This window comes from Emys orbicularis, chromosome 5 (assembly GCF_028017835.1).
Source record: "Emys orbicularis isolate rEmyOrb1 chromosome 5, rEmyOrb1.hap1, whole genome shotgun sequence".
Lineage (NCBI taxonomy): Eukaryota > Metazoa > Chordata > Testudines > Emydidae > Emys > Emys orbicularis.
Genome location: NC_088687.1, coordinates 71,787,850 through 71,814,719, shown reverse-complemented (window position 1 = coordinate 71,814,719; position 26,870 = coordinate 71,787,850).

The following is a 26,870-nucleotide window of genomic DNA, read 5'->3' as shown; positions in this document are numbered from 1 at the left end:
GATTTTCAGAATGGGGTGCTTAAAGTTAGGCTTCTTAACACATATACTGTTGCCTGATTTTCAAATGTGCTAAGCTCACAACAGTTGCCTTCAAATCTTGGCTGTGATGTTTATCAAAATGGAGCAGAACTTCTCATCTTTTTGAAGTTTGGCTATCATTATAGTTACTCAATTATTTATAAAAGCATCTGAAAGCTTTAAATGTTTGAAGCATAAAATATAAAAGAACTTAAAAAAAAAAGAAAATAGTCAATTTTTAGATGTGAATAATTTTACTTAACAATGTATTTTTTGGATTTTTGTAAGAAATCTAAATAACAGGTAGACATATAGCTGAGATGCTATGGAAGGGAGAGTGTAGCTAAGCTACTTGGCAGTAGCTGCACTGGCATATGCAATTATGATAGATAAAACAATCAGAATTACTCAAAGTGCTTTGCAGACACTGAATGTGTCTGGTCATTTGGGAGTTTGAATAATCAGAAGTCAAAATACAATGAGTCCATTGACCAGAGAGATACAGTACTGTATATAATGCTATGGCAGGGGAGTAGAAAGATATAACTATCAACAGGCAGATAGATTTGTTTGAAAGCTTTATTCATTTGATAGATATTTCCTGCATGTTATATGGAATAACACAACGGATGAAAGCTTTCAAATTAATAAAAAGTTTTTCAGTGAACCCATTGCTGGTAGGGAGGTAGATAATAAGGGTTCAGATAATCAAGGTTCTACTGCATGGCTTATTAAATTAACATGATTTTTTTTTCTGTTCCAAAAAAACCAAAAAACCCAAGAACCCTGTCTGTAACTAGTAATTATTGACTGTACTGTGCATATCATTTGCTTTTACAATGACTGTTTCTTGTTGTTCTTTTTTTTAACAGTAATTCTCAATTTTAGGCCTTCACTTATGGAACATAAACTTTCAGTTACTAGACAAATGGCCTGAAATGTCCACTGTATCTTTCCTCATTTCCATCCCAGCTCTGCCGAAATCAATATACCATTAACTATTTATGTTTATGTTACACTGTATGTGCCCACCTTCTTATGCTGGAAGCTGCTCTTTTGGGTGACTGGGGGATTCAGGGATTCTGGCCTCCTGCTTGTTCCATCTAAACGTTGTTAAATTTTAAAATATCCAATATGTAGTCGTGACCATGGTTTAAAATGCATACCCACCTCCCTACTCCCAACACACACACATATTTCTGCTTCTTGGAGGTTCTGAACTTCTGGTTAGCATACAAACTTAATCTGCATTCAGTACAGCACAGGAAAACTACCAGACCCAAGTACAGATCAGCTTTTTGTCTGCAATTATATTTGGTTTTGTTTTGTTTTCCTTGGGTGAAAATGAATGTGAAGAAGAGAACTTACTGCTAAATGGTGAAGCTAAAGGATAGTGAATGCCTCTGGACAAACATAAGCTCATTTTTTCCAAGTACTTTTGGATAATACTCAAGAGAAATTCTATTTTAAAAAAGAAAGATGTTATTTTACAAGGACTGATTTAGACCAAATGTCATGGTTTGTCAGTGTTAAAATTTCATGAGGACTAGTTATATGCAAGTATGGTAGAAGGATGCTGCTTAAGATTTTTTTTTAAATTTGTTCCAGATAAATATCACAACCAACTTGTTTTCTTATGTACATAATTGAAAACAACATTGTTTTAAATGAAATTTCATAAAGGGAAGTTTCACTATTTAATGTAAATATAAACATATTTATCTTGTTTTCATCACTTTTTCTTACCACATTTGCTAATTATTAAATGTTTTGGACCAATTTCTGTCTTCATGTGTCCCTGCAACTCAGTCTGACATAAAAATTATGGTAACACTTTGAGGGAATGATCCTAACTCAGTTCAATTGGGATAACTTCATTGACTTCAATACAGCTACACCGATTGACACCAGCTGAGGATCTAGCCCTCAATGTCTGCTACATAGCAGATATTCCTGCATGTCTGAAGACAGAATTTGATCTTTCCCTTTTAAACAAGGGCCTGCTCTTTTCCCTATGTGTTCATACAATGAAGTCATGTTCATAATGTTGAATTTGCAACATCTCATTCATTTCCATGACAATTGCCTATGACATTTTTTATGACCACGGAAAACTTCAGAAAGGTGCATTCTTCACTTATTGGAGGGAATTTGCCCACAACTCCCATTATCTAATATGCTTGACTAAAGGCCTGAACACTGAGTTGATAACCCAACATCTTTTTAGTTAAAATATAAGAACATAAGAGCTGCTATATGGGTCAGACAATGGTCCATCTTGCCCAGTATCCTGTCTTCAACAGTGGTCTATATCAGAGCTTCAAGGTGAGTGTAAAGAACAGGCCAATCATGGAGTGATCCACCCCTGTCTTCCACTCCTGGCTTCTGATAGTCAGAGGTTTAGGGTTGCCCAGAGCATGGGGTTGCATCTCTGACCATCTTAACTAAGAGCCATGAACTTATTCAATTCTTTTTGTGAACCAAGTTTGCTTTTGACCATGACAACATCCCATGGCAGAGTTCCACAGTGCATTGTGTGAAAAAGTACTTCTTTTAGTTTGTATTAAACCTGTTGCCTATTAATTTCATTGGGTGACCCCTGGTTTTTGTATTGTTTGAAAGGGTAAATAACACTTCTGTATTCATTTTTTCCACACCATTCATGATTTTATAGACCTCTATCATATTCCTCTTTAGTCATCTCTTTTCTAAACTGAACAGCCCTAATCTTCTTAGTGTCTTCTTGTATGGAACCTTTGATCCTCTTTGTTGCCCTTCTCTGAACCTTTTCCAGTTCCTCTCACTTCTTTTTGAGATGGAATAACCAGAACTGGACACACTATTCAAGGTGTGGACACACCATGGATTTATATAGCGGCATTATATTTTCTGTCTTATTTTCTATCCCTTTCCTAATCATTCCTAACATACTGTCAAAGCTTTTTGACTGCTGCACTGCATTGAATGGAAGTTTAAGAGACAGTGACTCCAAGATATCTTTATTGGGTGGTAATAGCCAATTAAAATCCATCATTGTATAGGTATAGTTGGGATTATTTTTTTCAATGTGAGTTACTTTGCACTTATCAACTTTGAATTGGATCTGCCATTTTGTTGCCCAGTCACCCCGTTTTGTGAGAGCCTTCTGTAACTCTTCGCAGTCTGCTTTGGACTTCGCTATCTTGAACAATTTTTGTATTGTCTGCAAACTTTGCCACCTCATTATTCACCCTCTTTTCTAGATCATGAATGAATATGATGAATAGCACAGGTCCCAGTATAGATCCTTGGGGGACCCTCACTGTTTGCTACTCCCCATTATGAAAACTGACCATTTGTTCCTACCCTTTATTTCCTGTCTTTCAACCAAGTACTGATCCAGGAGAGGACCTTCCCTCTTATCCCCTGGCTACTTAGTTTCCTTAAGAGCGTTTGGTGAAGGACTTTTCCAAAGGCTTTCTGAAAATCGAAGTATGCTATATCGACTGGTCACCTAGTAGTAGGATTTTATGTTTGTATTAATATAATTTAGAATGAAGGATAAAGAATAATAATGTAGCATGTATTAAATGTATTGGTGTATGATTTGATCATATCCTGCCAGCCACCCTTTTTGAATAACAGAAAGGAATGGCCTAATGGGCCATTGGTAGAGATACATCAGCCAGAATCTGTGTCTGGACTGATTTTAAGGCAGTGACAGACCTTTGAGGGTCACCAATTTGTTGTAGGTTTAGCATTCTAAAATAAGTAAAAGAATGCAATGATTGTCTTTCTTTTGCATTGCAATTTGATGTTCCTGTTCAAAATGTTCTGTGTAAATTAATTCTGTTTTGTGTGTGAATGAGGAATGTATGTGTTAAGAGATAAGTGTGAAGGCCATCGCTGAACCAGATGTACGAGGGAGGAACCAGAGACAGACGCAAGGGTGCCAGGAGGCTGCAACATGCTCCTATTGAAATGTCAGAGGATGGAAGATTGACGACTCTAAAGACAGGCACCTATCAATGGGGACGAGATAGCTGTGATAAAGAATGAGAAGGACAATTTAAGAAAACAAGCACTCGTCAAACAACAATTGATTACAGCATGACGGAGCAAAACTCATTGGTCCCAATGAAGGAAAATCACTATATAAACAGGGTGCCTTGCCATGAAACTTTGGGTTCGTCCTGCCAAGACTTCCCCGGAGCATTGTGTCATGATCGATGGAACCTGGCTTCTCCCTACCGGTGATCAACTTAGCTGGCCACTAGGTTGATCCGGACTGGTAACTATAACATCGACTGGCAGGACAGTGTGCATGGTGTGTGTATGTGTAACTGAAAAGCATATGCTAACTGCTGTATTCTTAATAAATGCATTGTGTTGCCTTCTCCCCTAGAAAAGATCTTGTGTGTTTTGTATAAGCATAACACCCCTCTCCACATGCTTGTTGACTTCCTCAAATAATTCTAATAGACTGGGGAGGAAGGACTTCCCTTTACAAAAGTCATGTTGACTCTTCAGAAACAAATCATGTTTGTTGATGTGTCTGATAATTCTATTCTTTACAGTAGTTTCTATCAATTTGCCTGGTTCTGAAGTTAGGTTCACCAGCCTGTAACTACCTGGATCCCCTCTGGAGCCCTTTCAAAAAATTGGTGTTACATTAGATACTTTTCAGTCATCTGGTACAGAGGCTGATTTCAGTGATGGGTTATTGACTACAGTTCATAATTCTGCAATTTCATACTTGAGTTCTTTCAGAACTCTTGGGTGAAGACCATCTGGTCGCAGTGACTTATTACAGTTTAGTGTATCAATTTGTTCTAAAACCTCTTCTACTGACACATCAATTTGGGACAGTACTTCAGATTTGTTGCCCAAAAAGAATAGCTCTAATGTGGCCATCTCCATAACATCCTCTGCAATGAAGACTGATGCAGAGAATTAATTTAGTGTCTCTGCAATGGCCCTGTCTTCCTTGAGTGCTGCTTTAATGCCTTTGTCATTTAGTGGCCCCACTGCGTCTTTGATGGGCTTCCTGCTTCTGGTGTACTTAAAAATGTTTTTACTATTAGTTTTTGCATCATTAACAAGTTGCTTCTCAAATTCTTTGTTGTCTTCCCTTATTATACTTGCCAGAGTTTGTGTACCTTCTTGTATTCTTGCTTGGATTTGACTTTCACATTTTAAAGGATGCCTTTTTGCCTCTAATGGCCTCCATTACTTTGCTGATTAGCCATGGTGACCTTTAAGGTCCCTTCCAGCTCTAGGAGATAGGATATCTCCATTAATTAATTAAAAATTAACAGGCCTGTAGTTGCCCGGATCACTTTTTTTACCTTTCTTAAAGATAGGAACTATGTTAGCAATTCTCCAGTAATGTGGTACAACCCCTGAGTTTACAGATTCATTAAAAATTCTTGCTAATGGGCTTGCAATTTAATATTCTTGGATGAAGATTATCTGGGCCCCCTGATTTAGTCCCATTAAGCTGTTCGAGTTTGGCTTCTGCCTTGGAATTGGTAATATCTACCTCCATATCCTCATTCCCATTTGTCATCCTACCATTATCCCTAAGCTCCTCATTAGCCTCATTAAAGACTGAGGCAAAGTATTTGTTTAGATATTGGGCCATGCCTAGATTATTCGTAACCTCCACTCCATCCTCAGTGTTTAGCGGTCCCACTTCTTCTTTCGTTGTTTTCTTCTTATATATTTACAAGAAGCAATGGGCTTAAACTGCAGCAAGGGAGGTCTAGGTTGGACATTAGGAAAAAGTTCCTAACTGTCAGGGTGGTTAAACACTGGAATAAATTGCCTAGGGAGGTTGTGGAATCTCCATCTCTGGAGATATTTAAGAGTAGGTTAGATAAATGTCTATCAGGGATGGTCTAGACAGTATTTGGTCCTGCCATGCGGGCAGGGGACTGGACTCGATGACCTCTCGAGGTCCCTTCCAGTCCTAGAATCTATGAATATGGCTATAGAACCTTTTACTATTTAATTCCCTTTGCAAGGTCCAACTCTACATGGCTTTTGGCCTTTCTCACTTTATCCCCTCATGTTCTGACCTCAATAAGGTAGCTTTCCTTGCTGATCCCTCATATCTTCCACTCCTTGTAGGTTTTCTGCTTTTTCTTAATCACCTGTCTGAGATGCTTGCTCATCCAGCTTGGTCTACAACTCCTGCCTATGAATTTTTCCCCCCTTTCTTGTGATGCAGGCTTCTGATAGTTTCTGCAACTTTGACTTGAAGTAATTCCAGGCCTCCTCCGCCTTTAGATCCACAAGTTCTTCAGTCCAATCCACTTTCCTAACTAATTTCCTTAATTTTTCTAAAGTTAGCCCTTTTGAAATCAAACACCCTAGTTCCAGATCTATTTTTGTTTATCCTTCCATTTAGTTTAAACTGAATTAGCTCATGATCGCTCAAACCAAGGTTATCCCCTACAACCATTTCTTCTATGAGGTCCTCACTACTCACCAAAACCAAATCTAAAATGGCATCCCCTCTTGTTGGTTCAGCAACTACTTGGTGAAGGAATCCATCAGCTATGGCATCTAGGAAATTGAGCCCTATTATTGTTACTAGCACTTGTCCTCCAATCTATATCTGGGAAGTTAAAGTCTCCCATGATCACACAATTCCTATTTAGTATTTACTTCATTAAAAAGGTCTCCATCCATATCCAAATCAGATCCCGGTGGTCTATAACACACCCCAAGCACTATCTCAGGAGAGGCTCTAGTAGCTTTCTTCCCCAATGTGATTTTTGCCCAGACAGGCTCTGTCTTATCCACCCCAAGCACTATCTCAGGGGAGGCTCTAATAGCTTTCTTCCCCAATGTGATTTTTGCCCAGACAGGCTCTGTCTTATCCATTCCATCCCTTCTTATTTCTTTACAGTCTACCTCATCATTGATATACAATGCTACTCCACCACCTTTGCCTTTATTTCTGTCTTTCCTAAACAGCACATACCCTTCAATACCTGTACTCCAGTCATGACTACCATTCCACCATGTTTCTGTTATCCCTATAATATCCGGTTTCACTTCCTGCACCAGTAACTCTAGTTCCTAGGCTCCTTGCATTGGTGTACAAACATCTTAATTCTTGCTGTTTGGCTTCGCTCACATTCTTTACCCGATTAGGCCCAGACATTCTACCACCAGTATCACCTATTAGAATGGTATCTACACTACACTTCCTCTGTATGTTCTTCTACTCTTTTTTTTTTTTTTTTAATTTGGGGTATATATTTAATCTGAGCTTCTATTATGTTTTTTTTAAAGTCATCTCCATACTACTTGCAGGCATTTTACCCTTGTGACTGCTTTTTAAAATTTCCATCTACCTAGCATCCTCTTTCTTTTGCAGTCCCCCGTTTAAAAGCTAAATGTTATTGTGGTGGGGTTTTTTTGTTTTGTTTTTTGTTTGGTATTTTCTCCCCTGCAAAGATGCTAAATTTAATTACATGATGATAATTATTATTGAGGAGTTCAGCTATATTCACCTTGTAGACCAGATCCTGTGCATCACTTAGGATTAAATCCCTTGTGGGTTCCAGGACAAGTTGCCCCAAGAAGTAGTAATTTATGATGTCTAGAAATGTTATGTCTACATAATACCCTGAGGTAACATACCCAAGCAATATGAGGATAGTTGATATTACCCATTATTATTGTGTTTTCTGATTTTGTAGCCTGTCTAACCTCTTGTAGCATTTCACAATCATTGTCACCATTCTGGTCAGGTGGTCAGTAGTATATTACTACTGCTATGCTTTTATTATTCAAGCATGGAATTTCTATCCATAGGGATTCTATGGTACAGTTTCATTCATTTAAGATTTGTCACCTTATTTGATTCTATGCTTTTTAAAAACATATAGTGCCACTCCCCCGGCAGTGTGAACTACTCTGCCATTCCAATGTGGTAGCCGTATTAGTCTGTATCAGCAAAATCAACCATGAGTCCTTATAGACTAACAAATGTATTTGGGCATAACCTTTCATGGGCTAAAACCCACTTCATCAGATGCATGGAGTGAAAAATACAGTGAGCAGTATAAATATTACAGCACATGAAAAGATGGGAGTTGCCTTACCAAATGGAGAGTCAGTGCTAATGAGGCCAATTCAATTAAGGTGGAAGAGACCTATTCTCAACAGTTGACAAGAAGGGGTGAATATCAAAGGAAGCACTTTTGTAGTGCTAACGAGGCCAATGCTATAAAGGTGGACATCGCCCATTTCCAACAATTCACAAAATGGTGTGAGTATCAGCAGAGGGGAAAATTACTTTTTGTAGTGACCCATCCACTCCCAGTCTTTATTCAGGCCTAATTTGATGGTGTCCAGTTTGCAAATTAATTCCAGTTCTGCAATTTCTTGTTGGAGTCTGTTTTTGAAGTTTTTTTGTTGAAGAATTGCCACTTTTAAGTCTGTTATTGAATGTCCAGGGAGATTGAAGTGTTCTCCTACTGGTTTTTGAATGTTACAATTCTTAATGTCTGATTTGTGTACATTTATTCTTTTGCATAGAGACTGTCCGGTTTGGCCAATGTACATGGCAGAAGGGCACTGCTGGCACATGATGGCATATATCACACTGGTAGATGTGCACACCCCTGATGGTGTGGCTGATGTGGCTCTGGCTCTATCAAGTGTTCTTAAAACTACAATACCCACCTGGTGAAGTGAAGAAACAGATTGACAGAGCCAGAAGAGTACCCAGAAATCACCCACTATAGGACAGGCCCAACAAAGAAAGTAACAGAACGCCACTAGCCGTCACCTACAGCCCCCAACTTAAACTTCTCCAGCGCATCATCAATGATCTACAACCTATCCTGAAGGACGATCCCTCACTCTCACAGACCTTGGGAGACAGACCAATCCTCGCTTACAGACAGCCCCCCAACCTGAAGCAAATACTCACCAGCAACTACACACCACACAACAAAAACACTAACCCAGGAACCAATCCCTGCAACAAACCCCGTTGCCAACTCTGTCCACACATCTATTCAAGGGACACCATCTTAGGACCTAACCACAAAAACCAGTAGGAGAACACTTCAATCTCCCTGGATTCCTTTGATATTCACCCCTTTTTGTCAACTGTTGAGAATAGGCCACTTCCACCTTAACTGAATTGGCCTCGTTAGCACTGATCCCCCACATGGTAAGACAACTCCCATATTTTCATGTGCTGTAATATTTATACTGCTCACTGTATTTTTCACTTCATGCATCTGATGAAGTGGGTTTTAGCCCACAAAAGCTTATGCCCAAATAAATTTGTTAGTCTCTAAGGTGCAACAAGGACTCCTCATTGTTTTTGTCATTCCAATGTATTTTGTACCCTGGTATTACTGTGTCCCATTGATTACCCTCATTACACCAGATCTCTGTAATGCCCTTACAGCAATATCCTCATCTAATGCCAGGCACTCTCGGTCACCCATCTTAGTATTTAGACTTCTAGCCTTTGTATATAAGCATTTGTACATTTTGTGACTATTTAGTTGCTTGCCTTCATGTTTTATGTTTAAATGGGACTCTTTTATGTGTGTGCTCCTCCACACCTGTTGGGTTTCCCCCAGCCCTTAAGTTAAAAAACTCCTTTACAACCTTTTTTAATTTTACATGCCAACAGTCTGGTTCCATTTTGGTTAAGGTGGAGCCCATCCCTCCTGTATAGGTTACTTTTCCCCAAAAGGTTTCCTAATTCCTAAGAAATCTTAATCCCTCCATCCTACACCATTGTCTCATCCATGTATTTAGGCCCTGCAGTTCTGCCTGTCTTACTGGCCCTGCGCGTGGAACTGGAAGCATTTCAGAGAATGCTACTATGGATATCCTGGACTTTAATCTAAGCCTAAATGTGAGAGGATATTATGACATCATCTAGAAGGTGGATCCCAACTATGGGATTATTTTCCTATGCTTAGGGTGACCAGACGTCCCGATAAAATCAGGACCCTCCCAATATTTAGGTGTTTGTTCCGATATTTTGCTCCGCCGATAGCACTTGTTTTTTTTTTTTGCTCTGCCGGTGGATTCCCCCCCCCCGCCCCCATGTGTCCTGATATTTTCTTCCTCTGATCTGGTCACCCTACCTACGCTCCATCTTGATGCTCTCCTGTCCTGAGACTTTCATCCTCCTTAACACCACAGGGGTTGTCAGACAGAAGGTGGGGCTGCTCTACCATGTCCCTAAAAGTCACCTTTATGTACCTCTCTGTAGTATCTGCAGATGGGCGAAAGACATAAAGTTTAGCTCCAGATGTGTATTTCCTCAAAATTTGGATGTGCTCAGACTCAGGGTATTAGTACTGTATATATCAACTCTGATTTGGGATATCTCTAGCTTGGTTTATCTCCTGGCATGTTGTCTTGGAAGGCTTAGGTTCCAGTTCTCTCTTAAAAAAAAAGATTAAAACATAAGGAGAAAATAAAGAGCTTCTAATGCAATCCTTGCTTATTATGTGAATAGTCCCTTTTGAAGTCAATGGATCTGCTTTCACAAGTCAAGTCAATATTCATTATTTATTTGTATTGCTGTAGCACCTAGATGCCCCACTCATGGGCTGTGAATTTATTGTGCTAAGTGCTGTACAAACACAGGAGAAAAAGTTGGACCCTGCTGCCAGACCATATTCAAACAAAATATGCTGGCCACATTTGTCAAATATTATTGCCTAAAGTTAGGCACTTAGTCCATGTTTAGATACCTAAACAAAGAGGCCTAATTCTCAGAAGTGCTGAGCATCTACTGTTCCCACTTAAGTCAATGGGTGTTTTGGGTGCTTACCAACACTTGTGAAAATCAGGCCCTTTTGTTTAGGTATCTAAATATGCCTGTAATAGGCACCCTTATTTGAAATTTTGCCCACTGTATAATATAGTTTTATCTAACAGTAAATTATGTACTTAATGACATATAAAATGACAATGCCAACACATAATGTTGACCTTATGTACAGTTTTGCAATTTTACAACATTAGCTATTATGTATATTTACAGCTATTAAACAGTTTCAGTATATTAACATACTATATATTAGCATCTGTAAGAAGTACTTAGATTATTCCATGTACTGAAATAAGATCATGAGCTATAGTGCCAAAAAGGATATTTTCATTTCTAGATTTATATTAGTTAATATCCTACTATTGGAAGTGAACCTGTGTTTAGGCATACTGTGAGAAAGTTTCCACATTAAACAGAACTTTACCCCATCTTTGTTTGGAGAACAGACATGAAATGTGCGCAATATCTCTTCATATAAGGCCCATGAGTGGAGCAGATAACTTGCTTTCTGTTATTCTGAACTGTAGTATATATTACGTGATCTGATGCATATTAGATTTTTGTGCACATTTATGTTGCTGCATGAATATAAATAATAAATAATAAAACTATTCATAAAGTAACATTCCCTTATGTGCAACCTCCTGAAATGATTTCATCATTAAGAAGAGCTCATAGGTTGGCTCTGTGACATCCTCCTTGAAATTACAATGGTATGTACTATTGGTGGAAATTCTGGAAAATATCACTATATATTCATAGCTAGACAGGTAGTTTATATCAAACTACTCACTGTTACCAACAGCTGTATGGGCCCCTGTGCATACAGTTTAACATACATTTCTTATGTTAATTTCAAGTGCATGCTCTAAACTTGCAACATGTACTTAAAACTCCTTCATGCTTGTGTGCAGACTAAAAATTACTTTTCATGGACAGCATGACATATTCTATATGTCCATCCAGAAATACTTGTGGTAAAATTATAATTAAATTAAATGTACTTTTAATCATTTATGCTCTTTATTTTTTGTATCTCACTCATACTGGACAACGGGAACAGATCAGTTTCACATTTGTTTTGATCAGTTTCTAAGCAATTTTATTATTTTATGTTTTCATTAGCACTGGGCAAACCATTATGGCTAGCGCTCTGCCCCTGAATTTTGCTTTGAGTTTTTGGGTTCAAACAAGCTAAAAACCTCAAAACAAAACTCAGTGAAAATGACCAGTCTTCAACTGATTTTTGGTCCAAACTCTTAAATTGTCCCAGGTTTGCTTGAAACTAGGTCCATGTTCACCCAAATATATTTGAGAATCACAGTGGAAATTTCAGTGTACATGGTGTGTGATTTGAATATGTAATGAAACCTGTAACCAGACAGGTGTCGTGTGGTTTGAGGGTACATTGTGCACTTTTTGCACAGCTTTAATTTTCATGACTCCTCCTTTCTCAGCATTTAATAACTTGTGTTAGATTCTCAACTCCAGTGAGCTTTGCTCAATACTGAGAGGGCTATCAGGAAGCTGGTTTTGGCTCCCTGATTCTGAATTTGGGGCCAATTCCTGCACTTCTTATGCCCACTGAAGTCAGTAGCTGAAGAGAATGGTGACTTGGGTTCTATTTCAGATTCTGCCACCAACGTGCTAATTAACTTGCCCAAGTTCACATCACTTCTGTTTGCCCTCTCCACTTTGTCTGTCCCATCTATTTATTTGTAACTTCTTTCAAGTCAGGACAATCTGTTACTATTTGTTTGTACATCATCTAGTTCAGTGAAGCCCTGATTTCAGTTGGGATCTCTAGGCAATGCTGTAATACAAATAATTGACCACACTTGCTTAAGTCTTTTCCAGAGCAGGGCCTAATATTAGGCCTTAATATCTAGTCTTGTGTGTGTGGATCGGGTTTTTGCAATGTAACTTTTACTTCTGAACTTTTTAAAGTGTAGCATTTTAAAAGTTTGGGCCTGAGAGCTTTGCTTAACGAAGAAGGACAGGATTAAGCCTGCTGTCTGTGGTGCTGTTTATTCATGTCTAGGGAAGTGTGTTATGTGTTAGGAATAAGCAATTCATTTCTGATAAAATAAGAACTGACATAAACATTGGCTCAAAACCCTAAGTGAACCCATATCCAATCCTTTCTTATTAGTTTTCACTTTTGCACTCCACTTCCTGATTCTGGCTGGGATTGGAATTGGAAGATACAAAATAGTGTGAGAAGATGTATTCACCTGGGGGCAGTTCCCCAGATGGTGTATATTGCCACAGCTCAGCAACAATGTTCACCAGCTGAAGATCTGCCCACCGATTCTTCCAGTCCAATTGGCAGACCTGAGAGGTTTGGATAAGTTTAAATATCTGAACTCTGCAGTGCTTATCCAAACCAAAGCCAAACCCCACATCTCCTGACTGGCGAGCCCCCAAAGTTTAATTCTTGTTACATTCTTCTTGTTCTCCTTTGTAGCACAATTAATGCGTACTTGGAGGAATGTGGATACGTATAATATAAATGTTTTATGTTTTCCACTCTTTAAAGTTTCAAAGTTACATAAATCTCATGATTTCAAACTTTAAAATACAGCATCAGCATCTTTAATGATGTGTTTCTTTTTTGTGCTGATGTGAGAGGAAAAGACAATTTATTGAACAGCAAGTCTTCAGAAGTTTCTTTCCTGTACTAACATGGATTTGTATTCAAAGAATTATGGATAGTTTTTCCTAGAGACTCTCAACACTCCCTATTGATATCTGTCTGTAGCAGACAAGATACAACTGTTCTACTTCCCATTCAAGTATATTCAGAACTAAGATTACTGCAGTGAATTGAAATGTGCCTACATGAGCCCTGAGAAGCAAGCAAAAGGTGCCTGAGCTCATTTTGTGTTTGACCCAACGAACACCGGGAGGCGGAATCATTGGGTGGGGAGTTCTTACTATGAAGCTCTTACAAGAAAGTAGGGCAATAGCTTTCCTATTGTTTATATTTGTATAATGTGGGCCAGATTGTGGCTTACCTTGTGTGGATGAGCAAAGAGGGACAGGGAGCATGCAAGTGATTTTTCCTTACAATCCTGTGATGGAGCCAGATATTCCCCGAAGTCCCGTGGCATGAGACCTGGTCTGAGCATTTTTTTGCTAGGCCAGCAAAATATTTTGCCACTAATTCCCCTACAGTTATTCACTTGTTGTCCACCATGTTTACTTCTCACCATGAATTAATGAGAATAAACAACATAACCTCAGTTAAAATAATTTAATAGAGAAATTATGTATCCTTGAAAACCAGGAATGTCTTTCTCTTCAGGGCCTTGCCAGTGTCCCTACTGATTTTACAGAAAGCAACGTTTTGCCTTGGTTTTTGTAAACCCCAGAGATTGGCCATCCAAAGGAGCTGCCAGGGGGATGAGTTGGTGAACTGATAGCAGTTTGGGTGCACACCTATGCAGTCAGAGACCATGACATTAGGTTAATATAGTTAATAGTTGGGAATAGTTAATATATAATCAACATTTTTTCTATACATATTTTCTCCCACCCTTCATTTGTTGCTTTCTTATTACACAAGTGGTGCGGACTGTCTCTTACTGTGTTGTGGGAACTTCTGTAATGCAAAATAATACTTTATATAAAATGTATGGAGTCAGGAACTCTTTGGGTCCCATCCCCCCTACCCTTCTGTTGCAAGGGAACCAGAGCCCAGCTGCTTGTGCTGGGGTCTATCTGTAGTTAACATTTAGAAAAGTTTTACCAGTGCCAAATAAACTGGCTTTGCGGGGGGGGGGGACACATCCTTTTTTGTATGTCTCAATCATCCTTTTTTGGTGTCTGGAATCCTCATTGTGTATGGGTTTGATCCTACTGCCTCTCCAATGTAAAATGAACGATTGTTCTGGTTTCTGTTCTTTGTTCAATTCCACCTTAGTTCCAAGAAATGGTGTGCATTGTTTAATACTGTCCACACAGCTCAAACTTCCAGCATGACTATACTGGAATCTCTCTTAAGAGACTATTCACTAACTTCACTGCATCCAGGAATACGGCTTTGTCCTCTCCTCATGAGGCACTCTGTTCATGGGCCAGAATGTAGCTTGACTAGCTTTATTGCTTTGAGAAACATTCCTTTGCTGGTTTGTTTTATTCCAGGTGATGGCAGTAAAAGACCTTTGCTCTTTCAGCACACAGAGAATGATAAGGCTCTCAGACTCTTACCACCTCTCAAGGGGAAAAGATTCCTCCACCCCACCCCCTTTTAGTACATACCACGAGACAGAAAACTGCATGACCTGTTTTTTTGTTCTTTATAAATAATAAATACAGCATAGCTTTTTCACCCACCTTTCTCTGCATGGGCCTCTCACATTGTATATTTTAGTATAATATTTCACTGATTTATAATCCATACTGTGCAAGTTACAGTATTAGTGTTCAGGCTTAAGGTATTTTAAACTGCTCCCGTAATTTTAACGTAAATTGTATGTTCAGGGACAGAGGGAAATCTCAATGAAGCTGTTTTGCTAGGAATTGTCACTCAGGCAGATGGTGACATAGCAATGTTATGTCAAAGACAGTTTCAAAATGAAAAGCCTTGCAGTGAGCCTGGAGTTTGCCTGCTGGATTGAAACAAATCTTCAATTCATTGCTAATGTTTTATAGATGGGTTAAAAGGAAAAACAAACTCAAAACAAAGCAAAACCCAACTTGTAAACACTCCCTGAAAAATGGATTCAGCGTAGCCTTGCAATTACTTTCTTTGAGTCTATTTTTTTTTAAAAAGGGACAGTATGGGGGGGTTTCAGCCTCATGGTAAAAATTCATAGGGGGGAGAAAATCTGCTCAAAACATTTCTGCTGTATGTTAGCCTCAGGTGAGGATTTGTGGTTGTGTGGAAGAACGAGAGTCTGTAGACCTCAAACAGTGTCTAGCCTGAGGGTCCAGGAGGATCTCAGAATCCAGCTTTGTATCCAAAAAGGGCTGTTCTCCAGTGCCTCCTTCCCCTGGCAACACAAAATTTCTCAAACTGTGCAACCGTTGGCTCCCTCGATGTCCCCATCCCCAACATGCTTCTAAGAGGAAGTTAAGGCTAGTTTAGCCAATGTATAACTCCTGTGTATATTTTCCCCTAGAAATCCACCAGGTTCCCAGGGAAATATGCCATGAAGAGCAGTAACCTAATCCACCTTGTTCCCAACAAAGCTCTAATTGTGGTGTGTCCATATACTTCCTGGGAAAGGGAGGAGCATTCCACAGAGCTGGCACTCCCCCCTTTCCATGGGTTAGCCCACAGTTCGCTCCACTTTCTTGCATAGTGTAGAATGGAAGGAAGCATGGAACCTGGGATGGGAGAACTGGTTCAGATGAACATAGAATTTTTGGACTGCAGTGACAGCTGGCTGAACGTAGCAACTCATAGGACTCTAAGTCCTAAATCTTTTGTTGTTTTCACATTATAAAGAGAAGAATGGAAGTCTTCTCATCGCCTGAGAGACACAGCTGTCCTCCTTCAGTTAATAAAAGTATGTTGCTCACCCCCATTTAGATGACCAGGCTTAAAATTAATTAAAAATTTGAAAGCAAACATTTCTATTCACAAAAGGCATGATCATCTTCACTTACATCCATACAAAATTCAACAGATTGGCATGTGTGTAAATAAGAAGAACATTTAGAGTAGCGGGTGTTTTCCAGTGAGAGCCCATTATAATTATTATAACTCTTCCCAGAACAGTCTCCTCAGTCACATACCACTCTTTGTGGGGAGGAAAGCAAGAGAGAGATTACAAAGTGCTTTTTCATTGTGTTTGCTCTTTACATGAACTTGTTAAAGGATCCAGTCTGCTGTGAACATCTATTATTTATCTTAAACTATAAGATTTCCTTGGTAGTTAAACACATACAGTACTTCTCAACTTACCTCGGTTTCAGAGTAGGATGCTGGCATTTACAATGAGAATACAAAAACAATTACTCATGCAAGCAACTCACAATGCTTTGGACATCATTTCTTGTGGGGGAAGACTAGGTTCTCTTTAGCTGTAGTTACCAAATCCCACTCTATTGATGTAAGTTGCAGTAACAAAACGCAGGATGAGATGAAGGGAAGATTATGGGAAAATGAATAATAGATCCAAGTGAGTCCCACATCTAGAGTTATGGGTTTGCCTGTTTTAAATGTCTGCTTAGTTTGCATGTTTGTTATTTCTCAAGCCTTGTTTTTAAAAAAGAGCTGTCAAAGTAAATGAGAAAGAGTTAGACCAATATATATATCTGACCATTAAACTTCCACTTATGAAGTAAGCAGCTATCACAGTAGTTGTCACTGTGAGAATGGGCCAACTTTAGCCCATGGAAAGTGTGCTTGCTTCTCCTAGGACAGAGTCTGAGTCAAAGTACCATGTGGTTGCATGGAGGGTAGTTCCTAACAGTTCTCCCTTTGGATTATTGGAGGAAGCTACTTGCTTACCTATTCTATTTCTTGGAGAAGCAGAGTCCTCCAAATGGAATGCTATAAATCAAGGCGATAGGTGGCGGTAAGTAAAGAGAGTGAAATAAGTCACATGAGAACACATGACAAATGTATTTGACACTGTAAGAAAAATACATTGATCTCCTTCACTGAGTTCATTATTGTCTAAATAATATGAAGTTAGGCATAGAAAAAGAGCTACTTTGCAGAATAATTATTTTCCACATCAGTTGGAAGCTGTACTTTTTGGAACCACAGTAATAGGGCATTTACACATGTGCATGTTGCACCAAGGGCTTCACCTTTCAGATACATTAGAAACTGGCCTCTGCCTACATAGTGATTGGCTCAGAGGATGAAAAACAAGGACATGATGATGCCCTTATCAAACTAACAAAAATTTTTTACATGAGCAAGCAAGACCCTAATGTTCTGTCACTACTTCTATTTGAATAAGATAATCCTCAAGCCCTGAAGACACTTTAATGAGACTTGACTTATTTTAGTCTATCCTTGATATCCCACTGAGATTGTGTTTCAACCTGTCAAATTCAGTATCGCATTCATACAATGTTCTTTTACTGCTTGTATCTTGAATTTGACTCCTGTTCTCTGGGGAGCTGAGTGCAACCGCCAGAAGTCATTTCACTTGTCACCTTTAACAACCATCAGAAAGATGGAACTATGTCTGTATACGATGAGTTTTAGTTTCAGTTGCTGGAGCTAGAAGGAAAGTTACTCAAAAGCCATTCATAGCGAAGTCCACCTGACCCTAAATTGCACTATTCCTGCAAATGATGGTAACATCTGTGTACAATAGTTCAGAATATATTAACTTGTTTTAAATAAATTATATTGTTTCACTTGCAGGCTTTTTACAGACAGGAAGTAATCAAAAAAATCTTGAAACATGATTGGTGAAATGAAGCAGAACTTCCTCTTTGGCATACAATAGACAGCTTCAAAATGCTTCACTTTTCATTTTCATTTTTTAAATGCCTCACTAGTGGCTTCTGTAATGTATTTCATTAGCGTTTCCTAAAAATGAATAGAAGAGATGTGGAGAAGCTTTTGCTTAAATAGTTTTAAGTTGTCAGTTCATTTCTAAGATGTGACACTGTGCTTTAGAAGTAACATACATTACCAGTAAAAGTCACACCAGAATTAATATAACACACTGCTTGTGCCAGAATTAATATAACAATTTCAGAACACAATATCAATTTCCCCCTCATACTTGCCAAGACTCCACTGAAAACAAAATATGGTATTTTCTGGCTTCAGAGAGCAATATGCCAGTTTATGGGGGCCTTTTATAAAACAAACAATTACCGTATATACTCGTTCATAAGCCGAATATTTTTGGTAAAAAAGTGACGCATCAAAGAGCGGGGGGTCGGCTTATAAATGGGTCTACACTAAAATTTGATGATTTTAAACTCCATGGAATCATTGCATTGAATATGTAATACAGGGATTGGCAACCTTTGGCCCGCGGCCCGCCAGGGTAAGCACCCTGGCAGGCTGGGCCGGTTTGTTTACCTGCCGCGTCCACAGGTTCGGCCGATCATGGCTCCCACTGGCCGCGGTTCGCCGCTCCAGGCCAATGGGGGCGGCAGGAAGTGGCGGCCAGCACATCCCTCGGCCCGCGCTGCTTCCCGCCGCCCCCATTGGCCTGGAGCAGCAAACCGCAGCCAGTGGGAGCCGCGATCGGCCGAACCTGCGGACGCGGCAGGCAAACAAACCGGCCCGGCCCGCCAGGGTGCTTACCCTGGCGGGCCGCGGGCCAAAGATTGCCGATCCCTCATTTAATACATTGTAGTTTTGTTTACCTGGAGCGTCTGCAGGCATGGAGCCCCTTGGCTCCCTGTGGTTGCGGTTCGCCGTTACCAGCCAATGGGAACTGTGGGAAGTGGCGCAGTCTCATTGGCTGGGAATGGCGAACTGCGGCCACAGGGAGCCGAGGGGCTCCATGCCTGCAGACGCTCCAGGTAAACAAAACATCCCAACCCGCCAACGGCTTACCCTGACGGGCCGGGAGCAAAAGTTTTCCAACCCCTGAAATATAGGGTTGGCTTATGAAAGGGTCATACAGTTTTTGCTATTTTTACCTATCCATTTTGGGGGTCGGCTTATAAACGAATGGGCTAATGAATGAGTATATACGGTAAGTGTTCTCGGCACTACACCAAACCCCAGAGAGGTGAGGAGCTAACCGTGACATGGGGAAATTCTCACCTGCAATACCTGGTTCCAAAGAATTGTCTCAGTCTGGGGAGTTACTTGTCACAGTTGCCGGGTGGCAAGCTAAGGCAGGAGCAGATGCAGGCTGGAACAAGGGCTGGGTAGTGTGGAACGAGCTACAGGTTAGGCTAGAGTAGGAGCAAGGGCAGTTGGTTAAAACTACTGGCAAGGGGAATGTCCTTGGCTAGGTAGTGATGCTGAGCAGACTGGAGAAACTGCTTCCCTCTATATCTGCCTTGGGATCGTCTGGGTGGGGCCTTGCCTGTGGATTGGCTGACTCCTGTAGAGAACTGATGAGTCATGACATTCAAGCAGGCTCAGGCTCAGATATAACTGAGAGATGAATCATCACATTACTGTATGCTGATCCAAAACTAAAATCTCTCTCCTGTTTAGTTACTTATAGAAATTTGATTTGCCAGCCCAACTCCCAACTATAACAGACGGCCTGATTCAATTCCCATAAGTTAGTGGAAAGGCTCCCATTAAATCAATAGAATTGTATTGGACCCATAATTGTGCAGGTGTACTGAAAGGTGGCAGAGTTTAAATGAACTTTTGAGTCAACCTGGACTGAGTAGTATAGCTTATTATTTTATTAATATAGTCTGAAAATTGGAATTGGCCAGATTCTGATACCCCTCCTTATGCTGAGTAGCCTTTTACTTTGTGAATGGTTCTGTTGACTTTGAGACTACTTATGCAGTAAAGCATTATTCGTCATGAGTAAGTGTGTCAAAATCTGGCCTGATGTTGCCCTGTAGTACTACATGCAATCATATAAAGGATTTATCATGAGTTACATAGTTCAGTTTCATTCAGAAGTTTTGTTATGTCATAAATATTTTTTCATATTGTTTGTTATGGTACTGCAAAAATCTATATTTAACATACCTTAAATATCACAGGTTTGGTCAGTTTTATAGTGATAAGCAGTAATCCAAATTCTGATTTTACTAACACCCATATAACTATGTTGACTGCAACATCATTCATTTCTCATTTATACTGTTGCATCCCCTTTGAATTCACTGCACCTCAATTACTGTGATTTTTAACTTCATTATTCTACTGTACATTGGCATATTATCACTTAAGTTTTTTTTCCCCTAAGTACAAGAGAAAGACACACGATCTTTGCAATAGGTGACATGTGCTTAGTGCAGACTGTCTGTTTTCTGTTAGATAGGTATGGCATGACAGTCCCTAGTTATCTGTTTTCTGATCAATTATAAGAGGTGTCACTCTATATGTTCATCACCATGTTGAGGTATTGATATAAGGTGGCATTTCAAATGAACCCAGATGAATATAGGACATCACATGCTTTCGTCAAGGCCACTGAACCTCTGGAACATTTGAAATACAGCAAACAATTCTGGTATCTTTCTGGATATTGAAACAGAAGTATACTTGTGACATGAAAACAAATGTTAGAAGGTGGGACATGGTGCTAGTTGCTAACAATCACTTAGGGATGCTACTCATGTGTGACAGATTTGGAGCTGTTCTGTAATAACTTATGAATAGTGTATGTTAACCTGGTTAATTAGCTGTTTACTGGAGGAATATATTGTTTTAGTTTAATAGGAAGCTGTCAGGGAAATACAAGCAGGAAGGGGGGAAATGGCTCAAAATAAGCAACTTTATAGCTTAGAGAGAGTTGTTAAGAGTCAGTGCCAGACAAATAAAGGCCTGGGAGCACAGAACAACAAAATAGCTCTGGCAGCTTAAAGAGGAACTTTCTCTCAAGAAAGTGGGGTAGTTTGGGGCCAAACTGAGACACATGACATTCCACTTACTGCTACAGGTGACTCAAAAAGTTAGGCTTGTCAAGGTTACTATCAAGGGATGGTGGGACTCTAGACAACAAATATTGTGTACACTCTTGTTTTAAAATCCTAATTCTTTCTCTACAAGGTTTGTTTCTACTGTTAAATAAACAATGCTTTTGTGTTTAGAAGGCTGTTTGATAATTTATGTGTCACTGGTCACAGACTCCCAAAGGGAAGATCCGCAGGTGCTCTGCCACAGGATGGCTTGCCCCTTAAGGGGAGGCCCGTTCCCCCCGTGACAAGCTTAACTCACCTCTCCAGGTGGGGCAAATGAAGATCTTGTGAGGGGGAAAGGTGGGGCTAGGGAACCCAGTCAGGCTTCTTATAAGGGAGAGGCCTAAGAAAGATCAGAGGCTGCTGGAAGTGAGTAGGTTTCAGGAGAGAAGACTTGGAATTTAGACTACAAGCAGGAAAGGCTTGGGTGGAGTCCAGGTAAGAGGCTAAATTTGTGGACTTGGAGGCTTTATTTTGAATTGGTTTGGATAGAAAGAGAGCAGATTCTACAGGAGTTAGAAAAGGCTTCACCCAAGTAGGGTGAACAGTGACCTACCAAAGCAGGGAAGAGTTACAGAGAGCAGACTTGGGGGAAAAGGGAAACCCCACAACTGCATTTTGTTTTTTGTCTATAAATAGAACACTGGGAGAAGGGGCATTAGTGGACAAAAAGCCTGTGCTGTTTATTGAAGGAGTCCCTTCAATGGGGAAACTGAGGTGGGGGCTGCTTGCAGGACTGCCTTGCGGCTATGAGGGGGTGTCTAGAATGAGGTAACTTGTTCTAAAATCATTTGGATCTGCTGAGTAAGAATGGTTGATATAGAGGATACTGTAGCCCATGGTGAATTGCAGAGAATGGCAGAATTCTGCCAGAGGATAAGTAAAGATATGAGGGCATGCAATCAGACTAGAAAGGGGATAATCCTGCAGCTAGTTTTGCAATTGTGATAGCATGCAAGCAGCAGAAATGACAATAGAGAAAAGATTTGCATTCCCATTTGACAGAATAGTAGATATCACAACTGTAAAAGTGGCAACAAAGCAAAGGTTATGCTTCAGTTTACCAGTCTTCAGTGAGAACCAATATACCCAAATGTTGGAAAAAATTGTCTCCCATAGTACAGAAGATGATGGAGGAGGCCTAATAGCCATGGATACTGCAACAAGCTATTACACCTTTATGTATTTTACAGTTTGGATAGTAAAAGTTATAAATAGTATTTCTGCGAATCTGTACTGGAAAATGTCATTGCTATTTTTTGCAACAATTGTCTAATTATAAGTTTCTAAAAGATTTTAGGTAGTGTCATGTTAATGATGTAGGTCAGGTAAATTGCATCTTTTAAGAAACAGTTTTTCAAGGATTTTTAAATTTACCCATTTTAATCTGTTATGTATAGCAGTGGTTCTCAGCCAGGGATCCCGGGCCCCCTAGGGAGCTATGGGCAGGTTTCAGGGGGTCTGCCAAGCAGGGCCAGTGTTAGACTTGCTGGGGTCCAGGGCAGAGAGCCGAAGCTTCACCACGTAGGCTGAAGCCCGAGGCCCAGAGCCCCACCACCTAGGGCTGAAGCCGAAGCATGAGCAACATAGCTTCATGGAGGCCCCTGTGGCCCCGGGCAATTGCCCTGGCTTTTATAGGCAGAGAACCAGTTGTTGTGGCACAGATGGGCCGTGGAATTTTTATAGCATGTTGGGGTGGACCTCAGAAAGAAAAAGGTTGAGAACCGCTGATGTATAGCACACCTGTCATCCCAAATAATCTCCACATGCTCTACAGTCTGGGCATACAGCAATTTTATCCATTAATAAAATAAGCCACTTTTGAGATGAAAACACGGCAGTTATTTTGCATCAGCAACACTGCACAAGCTTGTTTTTAGGCAAGCAAGTCAGGAGGAATACATCAAATTGAAACAGGACAGTAGTAATTCAGTTAGATGACTAAAGTCGAATGTGATCAAAACCTATCACCACTTCTATGGCTAAGTCAGACCTAATACAAGTTATATGGACTATTTAAAGACTGCAAAAGGCAATGGTACCCACTGCCATTAAAGGAAGCGATAGGGTGACCAGATGTCCCAATTTTTATAGGGACAGTCCTGATATTCAGGGCTTTTTCTTATATAGGCGCCTATTACCCCCCACCCCCCGTCCCGATTTTTCACATTTGCTATCTGGTGACTCTAGGAAGAGAATACGGCTATTGAGCCACATGTGGGTCCATAGGCATGAATGGATAAATCCTTGGAATAGCCCATTGAGACGAATGTGGGGCAGTACTGTAGCAGGTTCCCCTATTATAAAAAGCATTTTCTATCACTGTTTAACCATGTGCTCTTTGGGTCTGCACAGCCTCAGGATAGGACTTTTCAAATTGCACTCACAGCGCTGTATGCCCACACCCTGAGATGACACATTTATATATACTCATTTCTGCTGAACACCCAGCACCACCAAGTTCACACTGTGCCAATCAAAAGGCATTTGGATACAGATGATTGATTAACTCCAGTTGTGTCATCCTCTTTCCTTATACCTCTGCTGCTTTGTTTCACTCATCTACCTCAGGCCAGTTACAGGCATGACATTTTTGCTTCTCTTGTTTGCCCGCCCGTCTCTGACTCAGTGTAAATTTGTGTCCTTGCCTTTTTCCCTCCTGTCAACCCATGCCTACAACCTCACCCTCAATCCTATCTACTTTCTTCTTCAAATAAATTATCCTAATCCCTCAGTTTACTGTCTGCTGTTTTTGTGCAGCTGTCCCAGAAGTCAATAGTGGGCTGTTTGGAAACCTTCTCCATTGGCACATCCTAGCTTGTGCACAGCTAATTTGGCATCAGAGTGACCTGTGTCATTTTGAAGATAGAAGGCATGTACCTATCCTGATGCTTTCCTACCACTCTGCATATTTGCATGTGCCCATCCTTCAGCATCATCCTCTTTGAAAATATTACATTTACCTCTATATTTTGCACCCTGAATGCACTTGTGACAAGATTTGTGCCCATACAAGTCTTTGGCTAGAACTTGTTCCCTATTGTGTCGATTTCAGTGAGTAATTTTTTTTATTTTATTGACTTACACCTCTAAAAAGAAATACCATAAATATATTGTAGCAAAGTATCTTCTATTTCAGTTTCTGTTTACAAACAGGACCATTTTGATATGCTTTGCTATTGCTCAAAACAAATGTTTAATACTTGTTCCTGTAGGTCCCCTCAACCTTTATTCATGAGGAGTATTCTCATATTTAAATCCTTGTCAAACATTTTTCAGCTTTCAATGATAATAAAAAATAAGTATTCCAATAGAATTATGGATAGCAGAGTCTTTTAGTCTTAGACTGTAAACATGTCTTCAAATGTTCCTACAGTCTGTAGAACATTAATGTCCGTGGTTTTTATAGGCGACACAGCAAAACTAACTTTCCTCTGTGTTTTATGATGATAAATAGTAATGTAAGAGAAAGATACATGTTAAATCACCATGGTTAGCCAAAATTTAATTAACTACCTAATTTTCTCATGAGTTTGGAGGAATTCTGATGCTTAAAGAAAACAGACTTAAGGCTTTCTCTGAGTTATATACATTTTATTGATCACCCTTACAGTCAATAATTAATGCAGAATGCATTCATTGAAAGGAAAACTTATGGGACTATTAAAATCTCAACTTTCAAGTTATCATGATAATAACTGAAGATATTAACATAAAAAAATCAGCTTTTCCAAATGATATTTTGCCTAGTTTCCAACATGGCAAGATTACTTCTATTGTTATCTGATGCTTATATCTTTCACTATAGGAGTTAATTATATACCAATCCCACAAATGCATTATCAATACAGGTGACAGTTGATAACCCCCTGATGATTTTTACTCAGAGAAATGTGAAGTCCTTATCTATACTGGCAAACCCTAACAGTCTATGCTACCAGTATAGCTATACTGGTAAACCCTCTTAGTGGAGATGCAAATGCCTTTTTTTTTTGTGTGTGGCCAGAATAAGCTGCTTATATCACTTTGTCCCCTAAACGACAAACTATATCAGCAGAAATACTTTTTTGCTAGTATAGTGGTGTCTACTGTGACGCTCTGTACCTCGGGGGAACACCCAGCACCCCCATGTTCATCCTTGTAAAATAATTGTGTGGTATCTAATGCAAAGTTTATCATGTCGGGTGTCTTTGGAAGGCTCATGATGCACTGAGCATTGTTGTTACAGTAATGTTATAGTTAGGTTATAATTTCATGTATGTAGTTATGAGGCTGAAAATGTATCCTCATGGCTTAAAATAAGCCCAGGCAAAAACTCTCCAAGAGCAGAGAGGTAGTTCACACCTCATCAGGGTATGTAAGGGACAAATCCAACCCAACCCAACCAAGCCCAGCCTCACAGAAACAAAGGGCGCTGGCCTAGGCAGCAATAAAAGAATCTGTTGGACTCTCAGGGAGTCACCCCGCTTCCTTTGGTCAGTTTGGGACTGCAATGAGGTAATGCTCACCTGACTCTGAAGGGGGATGGGGGCAAAGCCAAGAGGGAAGAAAGAAAGAGGAAAGACATTTGCCATCCTCTTCCTCTCTCTTCCACCTACATCTACAGACACCACACCAAGCAACTGACGCGCTGATCAAAGGGGAGAGCCTGGCTGAAGAGCAACAAGCCAGCCTGTGGTGAGAAGCATCTAAGTTTGTAAGGGCATTGAAGGTGTTAAGATCAGCTTAGAATGTGTTTTGCTTTTATTTCATTTGACCAAATCGGACTTAGATTTTAAGTGATTATAAGTCAAAACATATATTTATAGTTAATAAATCGGTTTGTTTCTTCTACCTGAAGCAGTGTGTTTGGTTTGAAGCGTGACAGAGACTCCCCTTGGAATAAGAAGCCTGGTGCATATCAATTTCTTTGTTAGCTTGATGAACTCATATAAGCTTGCAGTGTCCAGGGAGCATAACTGGACACTGCAAGCCGGAGGTTCCTACGGTTGTGTCTGGGACCAGAGGTATTGGCTAGTGTTATTCAGTTGCACAATCCAAGGAGCAGTTTACATGCCAGAGGCTGTGCGTGAACAGCCCAGGAGTGGGGGTTCTCACAGCAGAGCAGGGTAAGGCTGGCTCCCAGAGTCAAGGATTGGAGTGACCTAGCAGATCACTGGTCCAGACAACACCAGAAGGGAACATCACATACACCTTCAGGCTTTTGCTGGCATAGTATTTCAGTTAGGAGTGTTATTTCCTTCCCTCCCCCCCACTCCTAACAGACATACCTTTTCCTGGCAAAAGAGTTAAATGTAGACCAGACTTAAGTATAACTTTTAGCAGTTGATCCTTTTACACAGTTCATCCTTTTAGCAGTTTTACACACGCATAAACAATTATATCCTTTTTAGATGGTTTGAGAAATACTACCTGCAATACAAGAAATGGGTTATTGTTTTTCAGAATTTTTTCTGAACTTCTGAAAAAAAAAAAAAAAAAACAGAAAAATTTCTGTTAGCTA